The following is a 15,855-nucleotide window of genomic DNA, read 5'->3' on the forward strand; positions in this document are numbered from 1 at the left end:
GCTATCCATAAAAATGCCATCCAGGTTATTACTCGTGCAGGAAACATGAGTAACAATGCATATAGAAATTAAAGCTAAGTTGAACAGAAGGAGACCTAATGTTTCCGCTTACTACATTACAAATATTGACGTGTTGTCGTACGTTATCTGTTCACATCCTTTTCCCCTCAGTCTGCTCTCGTCTTCTCCTGAGTCACTGACAGTAATATTAATTGTTTCTAAAGACAATTGCTTCATTATTTCAGTGCTTACTTCTGATTAACCTCGATTATTTAAAGATGCATAATGTGTCATTTTACATGCTCCTTCTAGTACTTAAGAGATATGGAAAATGAGTTTTAAATCAGTTTTGAGTGAACCACCTTGTATATGAGGACTTCTCTAAAAAGGTACAAAGTAAATAAAACAAGAAAAAGTGACACAATAGGGAAGGAAGAAGAGAGATGTAGGAACTATTGTAAGTTACAGAAATAACAAACTTCAAACTTTTATTGTACAAATTTAAGTGTTACAAATTAGTGTTTGCTATAAACAATATTTTGCTTATAATGATAACACAATTAAGCTCTACTGTTATGAACTAAAAATATATCAATGTTTCACAACATGAAAAGTTTTCATTAATGGTCCTAATATAGTTTGAGTCCCTTTTTAAACCAAGCTTTTAGGCAATGAGCAGATATGTGTTGTATACGAGGATAGAGAAAAAATTAAGTTTTCTCTATTTACATCAGAAATATTGATAATATAGAACATTGGTAACTAAATGCAAAAAAGAAAATTTAAGAAATGCTATATTGTTAAATCTGCATACAAACACACATGCACACACATGTCGACGTATTTGTGTTCATGTTCACTCTCACACAAAAAGACTTTCATTGTGCTAGTTTCAGTAATTACTATTTCTAAAATGCCGATAATTTTTTAGACTTATATACAGCAATGAAAACAATCAAAATAGGCAGTCAGTACTGTCATGTAATACATACATTTTCGTGAAGTAACTTTTTTATTCTTTAATTATTTCGGAATATGTATGGTAAGACTTTCCTGTGTTAAATTTCAACATACCTCGTTTACATGTTTCGACCTATTTATGGGTAATTTTCAGAAATGGTCGTTGTTGGTCTTGGCGCCACTTGTTCTGTTTCCTGTGAGGGTGTGTTCCTGTGGTATAGTGTAGAGTCAAAGAGTGTGCATGTTTTGAAGTTGAGTTGTGTGTTGAGAATTTCGTTGGGGTGTGTTTTTGTGTGTCTGTATATTTCATATTGTTCTAGTGTGTTTAGTTTCTGGCTTTTTGGTTGGATGTGTAGTATTTCCATGTCTGTGTTGATGTCTCTGTGGGTGTGGTTAGCATTTGTGATGTGTTCTGCATATGTGGAGGTGTTTTGTAATTTTGTTATGGCTATGATGTGTTCTCTGTAACGTGTTTGAAACAGTCTGCCTGTCTGTCCTTTGTAGAAGTTTTTGCAGGTGTTACATTTGAGTTTGTATACGCCTGTGTGGTTGTATTTGTTTGTTTGTGTGTTGAGATGTTTTTGTAGAGTGTTATTTGTTCTGTATGCAATGTTGTAATTAATTTCTTGAATGAGGTTGCAATTTTGTGTGTGTTTTTGTTTTCGTATGTTAGTGTGATGTATTTTTTGTGTTCTTGTATTTGTGTTGTATTCTTATGTTTTTTGTGATTATGTTTTGTCTTAGGTATTATGTTGTCTATTATGTTAGGGTTGTATCCGTTTTCTTGTGCTATGTATTTGATTGTGTTTAGCTCTTCGTTGTAATCTTGTAATGCTAACCACACCCACAGAGACATCAACACAGACATGGAAATACTACACATCCAACCAAAAAGCCAGAAACTAAACACATTAGAACAATATGGAATATACAGACACACAAAAACACACCCCAACGAAATTCTCAACACACAACTCAACTTCAAAACACACACACTCTTTGACTCTACACTATACCATAGGAACACACCCTCACAGGAAACAGAACTAGTGGCACCAAGACCAACAACGACCAGTTCTGAAGATGACCCATAAATAGATCGAAACATGTAAACGAGGTACGTTGAAATTTAACACAGGAAAGTCTTACCATACATATTCCGAAGTGATACAGTGTTAAAAGTTGTGTAATCAAGATGTATACTTTAATTATTGTTCTAGGTTACACGCACAGCCTCTTGCCATGTAACTTGGAACTTTCTACGACAAAAAATTATTATAATCACAGAAAATATTACTATGTAACAAAATTAAAAACAAAGAAATGCAATATGTCAAGTTCATAAAGATATGAAGGCTTGTGTATCATACTAGCTGAGCTCATGGCCTCTAGTATTAACACAGCAAAGGGCCATTAATAAGAAAATAAAACTTAAAGCAATGATCTTTGAATGCATTTTCACCAGTTAACACTGTAGTATAGAGATTTGTAAAATCATGAGTCACACCATACACTGGTTCTGTACGAACCATTACCTTACATGTTTATATGTCTTTGGATTACATTTGATTTTCAGAATAACCAACTTGATTAATGGATAAATATTACTTCGGTAATATATAGAAATAAAAGGAAAAAACTTTGTCTGCATAAGTATCAGAGATACACAGTTATAAAATCCACAGCTCTTAAAAAAAAAAAAATCAAAATCCATAATAGAATAAATGCCCTATGATTCGCATGCTTAATGACACAGCATTATTATACTTTTACAGAATAAAACTACTGAAGTTTCTTAAAGAAATTTCAATCTCACTGTGTATGACGGAATACTCACAAAACAAATCATTCCTTGACATAGATATTTGCATATAGGTCAACATAACAATTACATTACAAAAGCGTAACAAAATGTAAGGTTATAAAATATTCTGATATAAGGTCCATTGTAAATGAAACAAATATAATGCATGCAGCGGAATAAAGTAAAGCTTCTTTAACACAATACAGAAGTATATCACTGAACACTTCTCGTCATCTTACAGTTAGTATGATCTGATTTTGTTCTTAATACATAAATGCATTTACTGTACAATTTTAACATCCTTCCAATGCACAGTGACTGGATCACACTCCATTATGTTGTTCCAGCAATTTCTTTTACATCTTTTCCACTTTGAAGTATCCAAGTATTAGACTATCTAATAATTAAAGAAAAAAGTGCTGTCACAGCGAAGATTTCAAGCTGAAAAACTTGGCATAATGATTCAATTACAATGAGAGAATACCAACAAGTTATTACATTTTCAAAGAGCTTTCCAGGGAACTATACCTGAAAAAGCCAGATTTGTATAATATGCATTACTGTTTAGATAACAGAAAACCACAATTTAAGTCACACAGAACTTTGTGTGCACTCAATGCTGGGATCTGACAATCTGTCAACGCACTTGAGATATGTGTATATGAAAGGAAAATTGACCCATGGTTTGATATAGTTCCTGGGTAGCTCAGTCGGTAGTGTTGGTGCACTCAGTCAAAGATCCCAGGTTTGATACCCGGCCCTGGAACAATTTTTCCCTTGAAATTATATAAAAAAAAATACATTTTTAAAGACAAAGTCATCTAATGATAGGAAAAAATAGTCATTCGATAATGTCAAATAGAACCATCAAACAAAGCTATGGAAAAAGGCAGAAAAACTACTACTGGTTCAGACAAGATTTGCACAATATCAGTCAAAATTACATCCTACAAAGGACTATACTAAAGGCCTTTAGCAGCAAGACGTGTAATCACAAGTGCATGACGTAATAATGGAAGATGAAGTCGGAGATGTCATGCAGCTGGAAGATGTCATGAATCACAGAGGTACCAGATGGAAGATGAAAAGCACTGATCAGCAATGAAATCAAGATTATTTTCATGTTCTATCAAAATAATCTTTCTTAATTACATAAAAATATCAAATGCAGAAATAGCGAAAAGACTTATCAACTGACTCAAGCTTGTTGGCCATGAAATTAGTAATTTCAAATCAGTCTTATAAGAAAGTTGTGTGAACGACTCTGGCATACCTAGTGCAAACGAACTACAGGAACTTATGAAATGGATCAGCAAAAAACATAACAGAATGAGCTAACTCATAAAGAAACATGTATCATAGCTACAGAAAGAAAGGAAACTTTAACTTCCCCTTAATTAATTCCTGGAATGAGATACAAAAATGTCTTAACATTTTCTTACTCCGTGGACATTCCTTTTTTAAAAATTGTCAACTTTGCTATACTAGGAGATAAATAAGGTTGTGACTGACAGTGGGTGAGCGAACTCACATGTGCAGAGGCTCGACATTATCTCGCCCAACAAAAATTCATGATCTGTGGCAACGTAAAGGGAAGAAAACAAGAAAACGTCAAGCCTCCACATAAGAATAGCTGCCCAGAACAAGGTTGTGACCAGCAAATACGAAATTCTTAAAAAGTTGGAAAAAATACATTGTTCTGTGCATACTTTTAATTTTTTAGAGCAAGGTTGACAATCAGAAAAAGTAAACTTATGAGAAATGAAGGTTACAACCTTGTTCTGGATGGCTGGCTATTCGTATTGAGTTCGCCCACACAGAGTTAATCATACCTTATCTCTCTCATAGTACAAATTAGGAACAGCAAAGAGCTTAACATAATATCAGAAAGTTTATTAAACGAAGAGCAGTGTAAGTTTAGAATAGGACATTTAACAACTAATCTTCAAACTCACGTTACATTCGATTTCAAAAAGCATTCAACTGATCAGAATCAATTACGGACAATAACGGAAAGTCAAGGCTATCCAAATGTAACAAACACAATAAAGAGTTTATATTGCAATTCGAGAATAATAATAAATGCAGGGAAAATAAAAATTGAACAAATTTTAGTGAACAGAGATCTTAGATAAGGATGTATTATATCCCCCACCTCTTTTTAATATTTATATTTATGACAACATCCAGAAGTGGAAAAGACTAGTGAATCCAAGGATAAAATTAAATTTTAAAAAGTTATGTTGACGACGTTCTAATTATACAAAATAAAAAAAAAATCTACAGAAATCTTTACGTAAGTTAAACAATATACTGCACGCAAATATTATGATTTTAAAACGTCAACAGAATATCCCAAAATAATGACAAACAGGGTAAAATAATTCCTACGATCAAATATTATACATGATGAAAAAACTGTTTTCAGAACACGTTAAAAATTTTATTTATCTATGCTGCAACACACAAGAAATGAAACAGATGATGATGTTAACAAGAAAATATCAAAATTTCAAATAATCTGCAGCACCATCCCTAGAACAATAAAGAATGAAACAAGTAAAGAATGCCGTAGTAATTGGTTCCAGCATTTTAAGAGAATGACAAACTCGAGGTTACAAAAATAGTGCTGGAATATACACCAATAGGAACAAGAGGCAATGGAAGATCGAAAAGACGTTGAAAGATAAACTGTGAAGCTGAAACAGGCGTAAAGTGAAGAAACAGCAACTGAATTTTTATTTTCGCCTAAGGTGATGTAGAACAATTAGATTTACAGCACATATGGTTGTAATTTACGGTACCCATAAAAGTATGGTTTCAGAATAACTAAAAATAAAATAGTGTAATTGCAAAATAAATTTCTTGTATTAAGTGGAGAGGGAAGACCCAACAGTATGACATCAGATCAAAGTAGCGTAATACTTATTGTACAATAGCATAGAAATAACTGCTACTTGTCTGATATTTACTATCTTGTTAGTTTTAATTTAAATTAACTTAGGTTATGCTTATGATTCTTGGTCTTATAACAGTTCCATAAAATTTTCCACATTTCAAGAAAAGCATAGAGCTTTCTAAGTTACAAATCATTCAACTGACTTCTAAGAGTATCTGGTTAATAAAATTGTTTTTCCATTGAAGTAAACTGAAAACTGTTTTTATCTTTAAATTACTTTTGTTGCCTCATCTGTAAGCCACATGTATTTGAGTGTATTAGGATTTGGTATGTTCGGAAAATATGAATTTATTTGCATTACAAAGATCAGCAAAATTGAATGTAAATCTTCCAAATCTTAAAGTTGGTTGCCACATCTAAATGGTTTCGTAGATTTTGTTTTCTCATATTAATTGGCATTTCTTATCACTGTTATAATCCTTAAAGATTCTAGATCAGGTGGTCCGTTCGGCACACAAAATAAAAGAAATCATCAGGTTCTGACAGTCTTCCTAGTGTTCTCTTTCCTCCAGGTTGGTTATTCAAAATTTATAGGTGAATCTGTTATCATCCATTCTTAGTATATGTCGTATCCAGCGTTGCTTATAAATTTTTATTTTTTCCAATTTCTAATTAACACTGGACATAAAAAAGGCTGTAAGAGCCAAAGAGAGAAATTCTATGAAAAAAACAGGGCTTTCTTGTGCAATTAGTAATGTTGTTGTTGTTGTTTTCTAATGCCAGGCGTTTGACAATAAAGTCATTTGACCTCTTGCACTCCAATATTTTTCAAAGATATTATCCTGGCCAGCCACTGAAGCACAGATTTGCAATTAGTAATGTACTATCCTACATTTTGCACATCTGTGGGAGATGCTAGGTTATAAATAAAATTAGAATGGAACTAATTCTCTTTTCTTACTGAATTCAGCCAAGGGCATAGACTATATTTTGGAAAAAATAATTTCCAAAGATATTGGCACTTAGTGTTTTATGTCCAGTCTTCAGTTCTTGTAAGATTTCTTAATTTATTTTATGGTCTAACGAAGCATTTACAGCTTGATAATCGATGTTGAATCTTTCGTACCCTACTTTTAACACTTAAATATAAATAATTGATTAAATGGCGATCTTACTCATGTTAATTATGTAAGCATATGCGGCTTACAGCTGTTTCGGTGCTTCTTCACACCATCCTCAGAGCCTACTAGATCTTGGCGTCATCTCGAACTTCGCTGCCTGTTGTGTGGGTGCATTCGACTGTTAAAAAGTTTTGAAATGTAGTGTCAAATAGTGTGTGTGTTCTGAAATTGATCTGTGTGTTGAGAATTTGATCAGGGTGTATTTTAGTGTGTCTGTATATTTCATATTGTTCTAGTGTGTTGAGTTTTTGGGTTATATGTGTAGGATTTCTATATACAATAACATAAATACAGACATGGAAATCCTACACATACAACCCAAAAACTCAACACATTAGAACAATATGAAATATACAGACACACTAAAACACACCCTGATCAAATTCTCAACACACAGATCAATTTCAGAACACACACACACTATTTGACACCATAATATTTCAACACTTATCAACAAACGAATGCACCCACACAACAGGCAGCGAAGTTCGAGATGACGCCGAGATCTAGTAGGTAATCATCATCATCATCATCCCCTGCAATATTTAATCTTCTTTCTGAAGTGTCCAAGTTTCGCTAGTGTATAGCAAAGCTGGAATAGCAAAGATGGTGTCATATTGCGCACATTATTTATATGAAAAATAAAAATTTATCATCCATAGTTGGGCGTGAGGAAAAAAGTTATCTAAATCCTTCACATAACATGGTCGATCATTAGTATGAAGAATAACAACAAGTTCTCTTCTACTCTGTATATCACAAATCTTTCAAGATCTATAGAGGATCAAACCCCCGATCACCATAATGAAAAGCCATCAGCTGACTGTCATCTGTTCAATGGGTTAGCTCATTTTCTTACTGAACAAATCAACTGTTCGCAGATATCATTATGAAATATTTTCATTCAATCAGAGCCCTACCACGTGTTTCAAGTGGCATACAAGGAAGTTCCATCACATTCCAATTGTTTGCTGAACACATAAGGATTCAAGGATATTGGATTTACACGCAAACAATTAGATAAAGAAAAAATTGGCAGCTTTATTTGTAGCTTCATGCATCAAAAGAGGAAGTACCAACAAGTACTAATGAGTAGTGGATAGCAAGAAGAGAGGAGCATGTCTCTAAAGATGTGAAATATGGATAAATGCTATAAATAACGAAAAGACTAGCCATGTCTGTTCCACAATAACATACAAATGGAAATATTCCTATACATGAACAAAATATTATTTTCCTCAAGCACTTCTGTTCCCTTTATCTATAATTTCAAATAGGCTAAGTAACATATAAAATTATAAAGTAATTTTTATAAAATATATTTATCCACAGACCAGCATGAACACACTTGAACATCACTATCACTTGTCAGTTTACGTTCCAGATTAGATTACAAAACTGAAGATACACTGTAGCCTCCAACACGATACACATTAAATTGACATTTAACAAAAAAGTTATTTTTTTAAGACTTTTGCATAACAGTCTAAATTAGAACAAGGGTAAAAAAAACTATTTTTGCTGTAGGCTACTAGAAAAGTTAAGAATGTTAAATTTCGTATTCAATATTCTATGAACTTTATATGATATATGTAAATAATTGAAATAATAAAGAAGTGATTATGTTTTACCTTAAATAAAATTCTTTATCCATGACCATAACGAAAAACATGCCTTTACTAAATACTTTTGCGTTTGTAAAGTAGGCTTTTATTCAACATTACTTTATTCCACTAGTGAGATAAAGACTTTACCTCACAGTTTAAACTTTGTCTCACAGTTCATTAGTATTTTCCTAGTACCCGGCCAAACATGTATACTTTTCCATTCAACTATTGCTCAAGAAGTTAATATATTAGTTACTAGATGTCACTACCTCTACTTCTTTATTACCATTTCTTAAATATATACATACACTCAATCTCATTCTCTTTTCTCTATCTACTACGTCGTAATTTGTGCATTGCATCCATATCTAATATGTATTTTTTTTTTTTTTTTTTTTTTTTTTTTTTTTTTTTTTTTTTTTTTTTTTTTTTGGGGATACGAGGAGACTTGAACCTGCAAAGTTGGGTTTATAGGATTTTAAAAATTTTAAAACAACACGCATTAGTCAACTGAGCTAAACAGACACCATGATAAGTTACGTTTTAACATTCCTCTTAAGTTTACAGAAGTAAAATGTGAAATTATTTTAATCACATTAGTCCCGTGAACACTTCTAAATAATCCCTGAAACTTCAAAAAGACGAAAATACACGTTTAAAATGAAAAAAATATATATTAAAATTATATAATTAATTATAATTTGTTATTTATCCAACGCCTTAGATACCATTCTTCACTAATCATGGCCTCCTACATCATAACCTACCTAGTATATGTATCGATTCTAAAATCCATGCATGATATGTGATTATATGATGACTTATTTTCAACATATTTTCTTTTATAAAACATAATTTTTCGTTATGGTCATGGATAAAATTATGTATGGTACTTGTAAGCGTGATCTTTATTTCGCTCGTGTAATTTAAGCACTCGGCTGACACCTCGTGCTTAAATCTTTCCACTCCGCGCAATAAAGATGCACTTAACCTCACAAGCACCATAAATAACTATTATTTTAGAGTGTTATAAAATGTACATAATTAAACTGTTATTTTAATTAAACGAATAATGCTACATTTTCTCTACGATCTCTATTAGTTATGTTGATTTTTTTTACTAAAATTTCATTAAAACTGCACCATGATCTCCAAGGTCTTCTCCTAGGTTTATATTGGAGAATCATATTGTGACATTTCAACTGTCTTTGTCAAATTCATTACTTTTCCTTTGCTGTATTTTTTATGGTACGTCACTTACATAGTGACTCAAACTGATACTGCATGCTTCTTACTTTTCACAATGATTGTAACGTGTCAGAAGTTTCAGTGTCTTACAAAACCTTATTTATTTAGTTCAAATGTTGTCAGAGTACTAGTCCAAATCTCTTGCTTGTTGAGTAAGTTTTGAGACCCTCTCTGAACCAATGCAAGTGTGCTCAGCAATACATTGTAGTCTTTCAATTCAACAAAATATAAACACCATATTCATTCATACTTACAAGTAATATAAATATATTCTTCTGAATTATAACGTGATACATCTGTTACATGCTTCTGGTTATCAATACTTCTGCCCTAGCATCTAGCACAACCATAATTTTATCTAAAAATAACTTGAATGTCGTGTTAGAACTCTCACTCCTTGTGTGTTCCTGTAAGATTATTTTTGGAATATTCTAATAACTACCATAATTATTAGTCTAATGATCACAGTATTTACTCAAAAGAAGACCTTCAGGAAAGAAAATACAAAAGGAAGTTCAAGAAAACTATAGTTTGACAACTTCAAGTGAAACCCCGTAAAACACGCCAACTTCTGGAATCTCTCTCTTTCTTTCTTCTCTCTCCCTTGCTCATCATTCAGTCACCAATCACCACGTAAATATCTGAGAGAGAGAGTGTGCGTGGGCATCGCGACCAATAGAAGAACCACTCTCCAGTATTACCACAATAACGGATTCTTCATTTTTGCCTCGACTGTCGGCTAGGAAGGTTCCATTATGCTAGCATTGCAGGTAACTAGTCAACCTTTTAATGCTTTTGTTAGCAGGTTTGACAAACTGTGAGTGGACCTGCAAGTACATAGTGCATAGTGCTCTCTACCTTCCCCCCGTGCTTTCTCACTTGCTCCTCCCCAAGACAGCCAGCGCTCACGTAACTCGGTCAGGGTTTCAGTTCAATTTGTTAATCTATATTAACAAAATATATTTCTGATCAATAATAAGCAAAATTATTTTATGTAACGTTTATTTAACTGTATCTGTACCACTAGGGAAACCTGATTTTCACTAATAATTTTTAATTGAGTCAAGAGAGTTATAGGTATGAAAAAGAGTCACTCTGTAGCAGAACAAGTCTCTTTCATACCTATAACAATTTTAACCCTCGTGACAAAATAATTCGCGAAAATCTAGTGTCCCCACGTATCATTTATGATCCTGTTGCAATGTGAATAATTCAGCATTCTGTAGTTGAGGATTGAGATAATTAAATATATTCCTTAAATGATGCGCTATCTGGTCAAATTGAAACTTTTAAAAGGAGCAAGAGTTCTAACACTTTCAACTTTCTTTCATCAGGACAGTCAGCATCTACTGCTTATTCTGAATTTACAGAAATCTGCAGTTTTCCTATTCATGGCATAACTTCATTTTAAAAGGCATACTGTAATATTGGCCTTAATCTTTCACACCACCGAACTTAATTAACACAAACTGGTAGGAACATACAGTAAAGAGATAATTATAATTAAATGCAAGAAATGTCACAAAAAAAAAAAGCATTTAGCTACATATTTACTGCAAATTTATATTTAGCTTTCATTCAATAACCATCACAATTCCCACATAGAAAGGGTAGGTGAAGGAAAGAACTTATATTTAGCTTCCATATTCATCATTACTCCCAAAGAGAAAGGATACATGAAAGAAAGAAACTATCCACAATTCGTTTACACAGGACTTACAACTAGGGTGAGAGAGGGGCTGTCACTTTTCTAGACTTTTTAGGGACAGTTACTGAATTTTTATCTTTTTGCCCTTCCCTCAAAATGATTTAACTTAAGCTTACAAACTGCATGAATGCAAGGATATGTGATCTGCAACAAGTAAATGAGAAAATATCACTTATTTATACAAAAAGAAAAACTGATTATTTCTTCTTACACAGGTACCAGTTGATGACATTTAATTCCTTCCTAACAAAATAATTTATGTAAATGAAGTTAATTTACTGCAAAAGACGAATGCCATTATCTGAACAGCTAGAACAATGGCATTTTTTTAATATAATGGTAAGAACAATAACCATTCAACCACTGATAAATTCTAAAAAATATTATAAATGAATAAAATGAATGTGTGAGACGAGGGTGCTCTCTTCCACTACCTTTTTTTTTAATTTGTATGTTGACGTCATAAGGAAATGGCAAATAAATTTAAAACCACATTTTAAAATAAGAAATTTAGAGTTAGATACATTTCTTTTCACTGACGACCAGATTGTTGTTGCATCAGCATAAAATTACCTTCAGAGAGCTATGTATAACAGAATGCAATTTATTTATATCTCCTAATAGAAGTACAGACGTGGACAAATTATTAGCAAAACTGACGATTTTTATGGTATAATTTTACAAAATTTGACTTTTCAATTTTGACTGCAGCTGACATTTTTACATATTTCTGAGTACTATAATCATAAAAATGTCAACAGTAGTCTAAATTGAAAAGTCAAATTTTGTAAAAACATGTCACAAAAATCGTACATTTTGCTAATAATTTGTCCACGTCTATAACAGCAATGCACGGAAAAGAACAAGTAAGAACAAAAATAATTATTAATACCTGATTAACAATAATTTCTTTACTGTGTTAATATTATAAAAATACCTGCTGACTAGTTTCGACGTGGAGTCCCTCGTTGTCCAAAGTCTATGACTAGGTTCGAAACTAGTCAGCCAGGTATTTTTATAATAACGCAGTAAAGAAGTTATAGTTAATCAGGTATTATACTCAAGTGTTAAAAGAGTGTATCAAACAATGAAGAATTAATTTAACAATAGAACAAGTAATGGATTTAAATTATTTAGGACTATTTACAGGGAAAAATAGAACCAAAGATATTAATAAAAAGTTAAATTTGTTTCAAAATAAATGTGGCACACTAAAAAGAACTTTATTAAAGAAAGCCAGAAAAGAAACAATGATAAAATTTTACAAAGTTCTAGCTATGCCAATGTTCCTTTATGGCTCAGAATGCTGGACAATGACAAGAAATTTATTAAATGAAATTTTTAAGACCAAATGCAGGATATAGCCTGTTAGATGAGAAAAGTTAATGAAAATATCCACACAGAACTGAAAATATTTTCTTTGAAAAAAAAAAAAAAATAGAAGAGTATACTGACAGAAGAGGTATGATCATGTCTGCAGGATGCAAGACAACAGATTTCCATTAAAATACTACAGTATAATTCATTAGGTAGAAGATCTCAAGGAAGGCCAGTTAAAAGATGGATAGAGCAATTTTAAATAATAGAACAAACGGATCATAAATGCTCCAAGCTTGAATGGATGATGATTATGATGATAGAATCACAAACTAATTTATTAATAAATTTAGATTCAGGTGAAGAATTGTTCTCTAGCAACATTAGTTCAAAATTTTGAATTCCATTCACTCTTCTTCCAATGTTACTCATATCTCGCCACTTCCAACTTGCTCTCAGCCCACCTAATACACAACTACAAGTAGTACTCGTCTATATACATTCACAGAGATGGCTCAATTTCTATAATTTCCTTCAAATAAAATTAATTATTGCATAATCACTGGTTTTCCATGCATTCTGCTTTCAATTAACACAAAGAAAACGTAACTGTGGATAGGAAAGTATTTTCTCCTTACGACATAGAGAAAGAGAGACACAAATACGAGCATGTTAGGCCAAATTAAGAGCTCGAGGATTGATCTTCATTTACAATATTTGAGGCACAAAGGAATTATCAACTTAGAAACAGTCACAAAATGCTTTCTGTAATATTGTTTGAAAATCGTAGTCTACAACACAAACTGGAGAATTTCACAATTGCAGAAGCGCGATGATGCGAAGTGCTCGAGTACCTGAGTTTAAAGTTTGTGCAGGCAACACTGTTTACAGGAATTAGTGCTTGGGATGTCAGGGTCGGGACTTGTGGGAGCTCATGTCAAACAGGGTTGTGTCTTCTTCATCATCATCGGCTCCTAAGGGCGTCATTTCCACATCCTCTCGGCTTGCCAGGATCCCGTACTTCCTCACTGTTGTTTTCTTGCGTCTCAACCTGAAAATAATCGCACAAGAAAAATGACAAACTTCTGCTGATTGCACTTCTAAATTCTTCTTTTCCGAATTCATTTCAGATTAAACAATTATACAAATATACATTATTGAAGTATCATCACAAAAATCAAAGATTATATACCATGTTCTTACATACACAATACTACACAGAGAACAAAAATTTTTTACATGTAGGTTTAAAAACCAGTACTAGTCTACGAGTAAGATTATGTATAACTCCATAATCAAATTGCACATTGAATTTTCAATATTTCCGTCAGCTTATAAGTGATATTTAAATTAATTCCATTATAGGCGTACCTAATAATAATTGATGTAACTAGTATATAATCTCGTATTATCGTCGTCGTCTTCCTAACAAGTATTAAGCCGAGTGGCCTGTTATGGTTTCAAACTAGAATTTTCAGCCCATCTCTTCTTCGGACGACCCAGAGATCTTTTGCCGTGCGGATGGTAATGAAACAGTGCTTTTAATCTTGTATTATAAATTTACAAAATGTAATGTTATGACGTAGTAGTGACATGAGTACTGGATATGACGTAATATACTGTATGGTCGCTAAGTAACTGTTTTTAAGACAATGTAATTTTGTTGTTGTTTTGAAGAATTCAAAGGTACCGTAAGGGCGACGATCTTAGCTTTTTCTTACAGGTACATTGTATAAAATTGTGTTGTGAAGGTGGTATGACGTCATGGAATACTAGTTGCTAAGTAAACTTTTCTGGCATCATTGTCAGTGTCAGTTTTCTTTTGACAGGTTCGCAGCCACGTGTCGTTTCAAGTAACGTCATGATGCTACGTATTGTGAAAGTTTTGATAATATCATGACGTCTTGTGGCGTCATTTCATGCAATTTACGGAAGTCTAAAATCCGTTGTAACCGATTCTGCATTTATTCCCCACCTTTCTTTATCGGTGATGCCCTAAAAAATTTATATTTCCGGAAAAATCTGAAAACTGTTTCCTGTAATATCATAATTCATAATACTCGCTTCTACATTGAGAAAGTAAAAAATACTTTGTTGGTGAAAATGTCTAGATTACATTTTCGCGAGAAAATAAGGTACTTGTTTCATTATATATTATATTACCCAGTAATACATAGTATTATGCATATTATAGAAATTTTATAATACACGTGTAAAGAATTGGGATAATTGTGCAATCAATTCATTGTTTTTCCTGCTCTAGTAAAAGACCTTCATCCTTGACCTGCTCTACCATTTTTAAGGTCAAGTTCACTTACCGGATAGTTCTAACAACGATGTACATAACAACTATAGCACCTAAACCAACAAACACGTAGAATCCTCTAACGACGGCTCCGGCGCTGATATTTTTCAGAGGATCCCTTTTCGGTATAATCGAAGAATTTCCAGGCGTTACAGTCGTTGAGTTTTGAGCTGTAGCATTGTCACCATTCGTTACGCTTTCAGCCTTTGTCTTGTTCGTCTCAGTTCCATGTATGTTTTCACTATGATTCGGTGGCGGTGTTAATGATACATTTTTAATTGATTTGTCCGTCGTTTTCACATTGGAAGAAGGGTTGTCAGCACTAACTTTGTTCTCGGAAATGATTAAAGAATGCAGCAACAAACACACTACGCATACATATATTACGTTTATATGACAACCTGAATACACTGACATTTTCGTTTGTTTTCAACATTTAGGCCCTTGCAATGCTCACAGCTTAAGTCGTGGTTAGGATGAAAAACAATATAGGAACGATCTCCAGCTTAAAGTAAAATTCTGAATATTCCACAAATTACGAAACGCCTACGAAGTCCACCTGTCATTTATGTTACGCCTCTCGACAAACATTGTGAATATAACGGAACAGGAAGTTTGAGTAGCATGGTTGCCACATATGCACATCAAAATCCCTGTTCACGATTCTGAAATTAGTATTGTAGGTACATAAAGTCTTTATTATGATTATGTACTATTAATTTGTATCATTTTAACCATTCTTGCATTACGAATAATAAATACAGTAACTAGGTAATGACTATAATAAATTACTTCGTGACTTAAAGAGAAATTCATCAAGTTTTAT

General features: G+C 32.7%; 1 long non-coding RNA gene across 1 annotated transcript; it reads right to left on the reverse strand.

Annotated features, from left to right (window-relative positions):
• Nucleotides 1-471: 471 nt before the first annotated feature.
• LOC138692673 (uncharacterized) lies at nt 472-15,773 on the reverse strand. Its single transcript, XR_011330097.1, has 2 exons — nt 15,043-15,773; nt 472-13,775 (listed from the first exon to the last, which is right to left on the reverse strand). It is a non-coding gene; the product is annotated as an uncharacterized lncRNA (long non-coding RNA).
• Nucleotides 15,774-15,855: the final 82 nt, after the last annotated feature.

The sequence above is a fragment of the Periplaneta americana genome, chromosome 17, assembly GCF_040183065.1.
Source record: "Periplaneta americana isolate PAMFEO1 chromosome 17, P.americana_PAMFEO1_priV1, whole genome shotgun sequence".
In the NCBI taxonomy this organism is placed as follows: Eukaryota; Metazoa; Arthropoda; class Insecta; order Blattodea; family Blattidae; genus Periplaneta; species Periplaneta americana.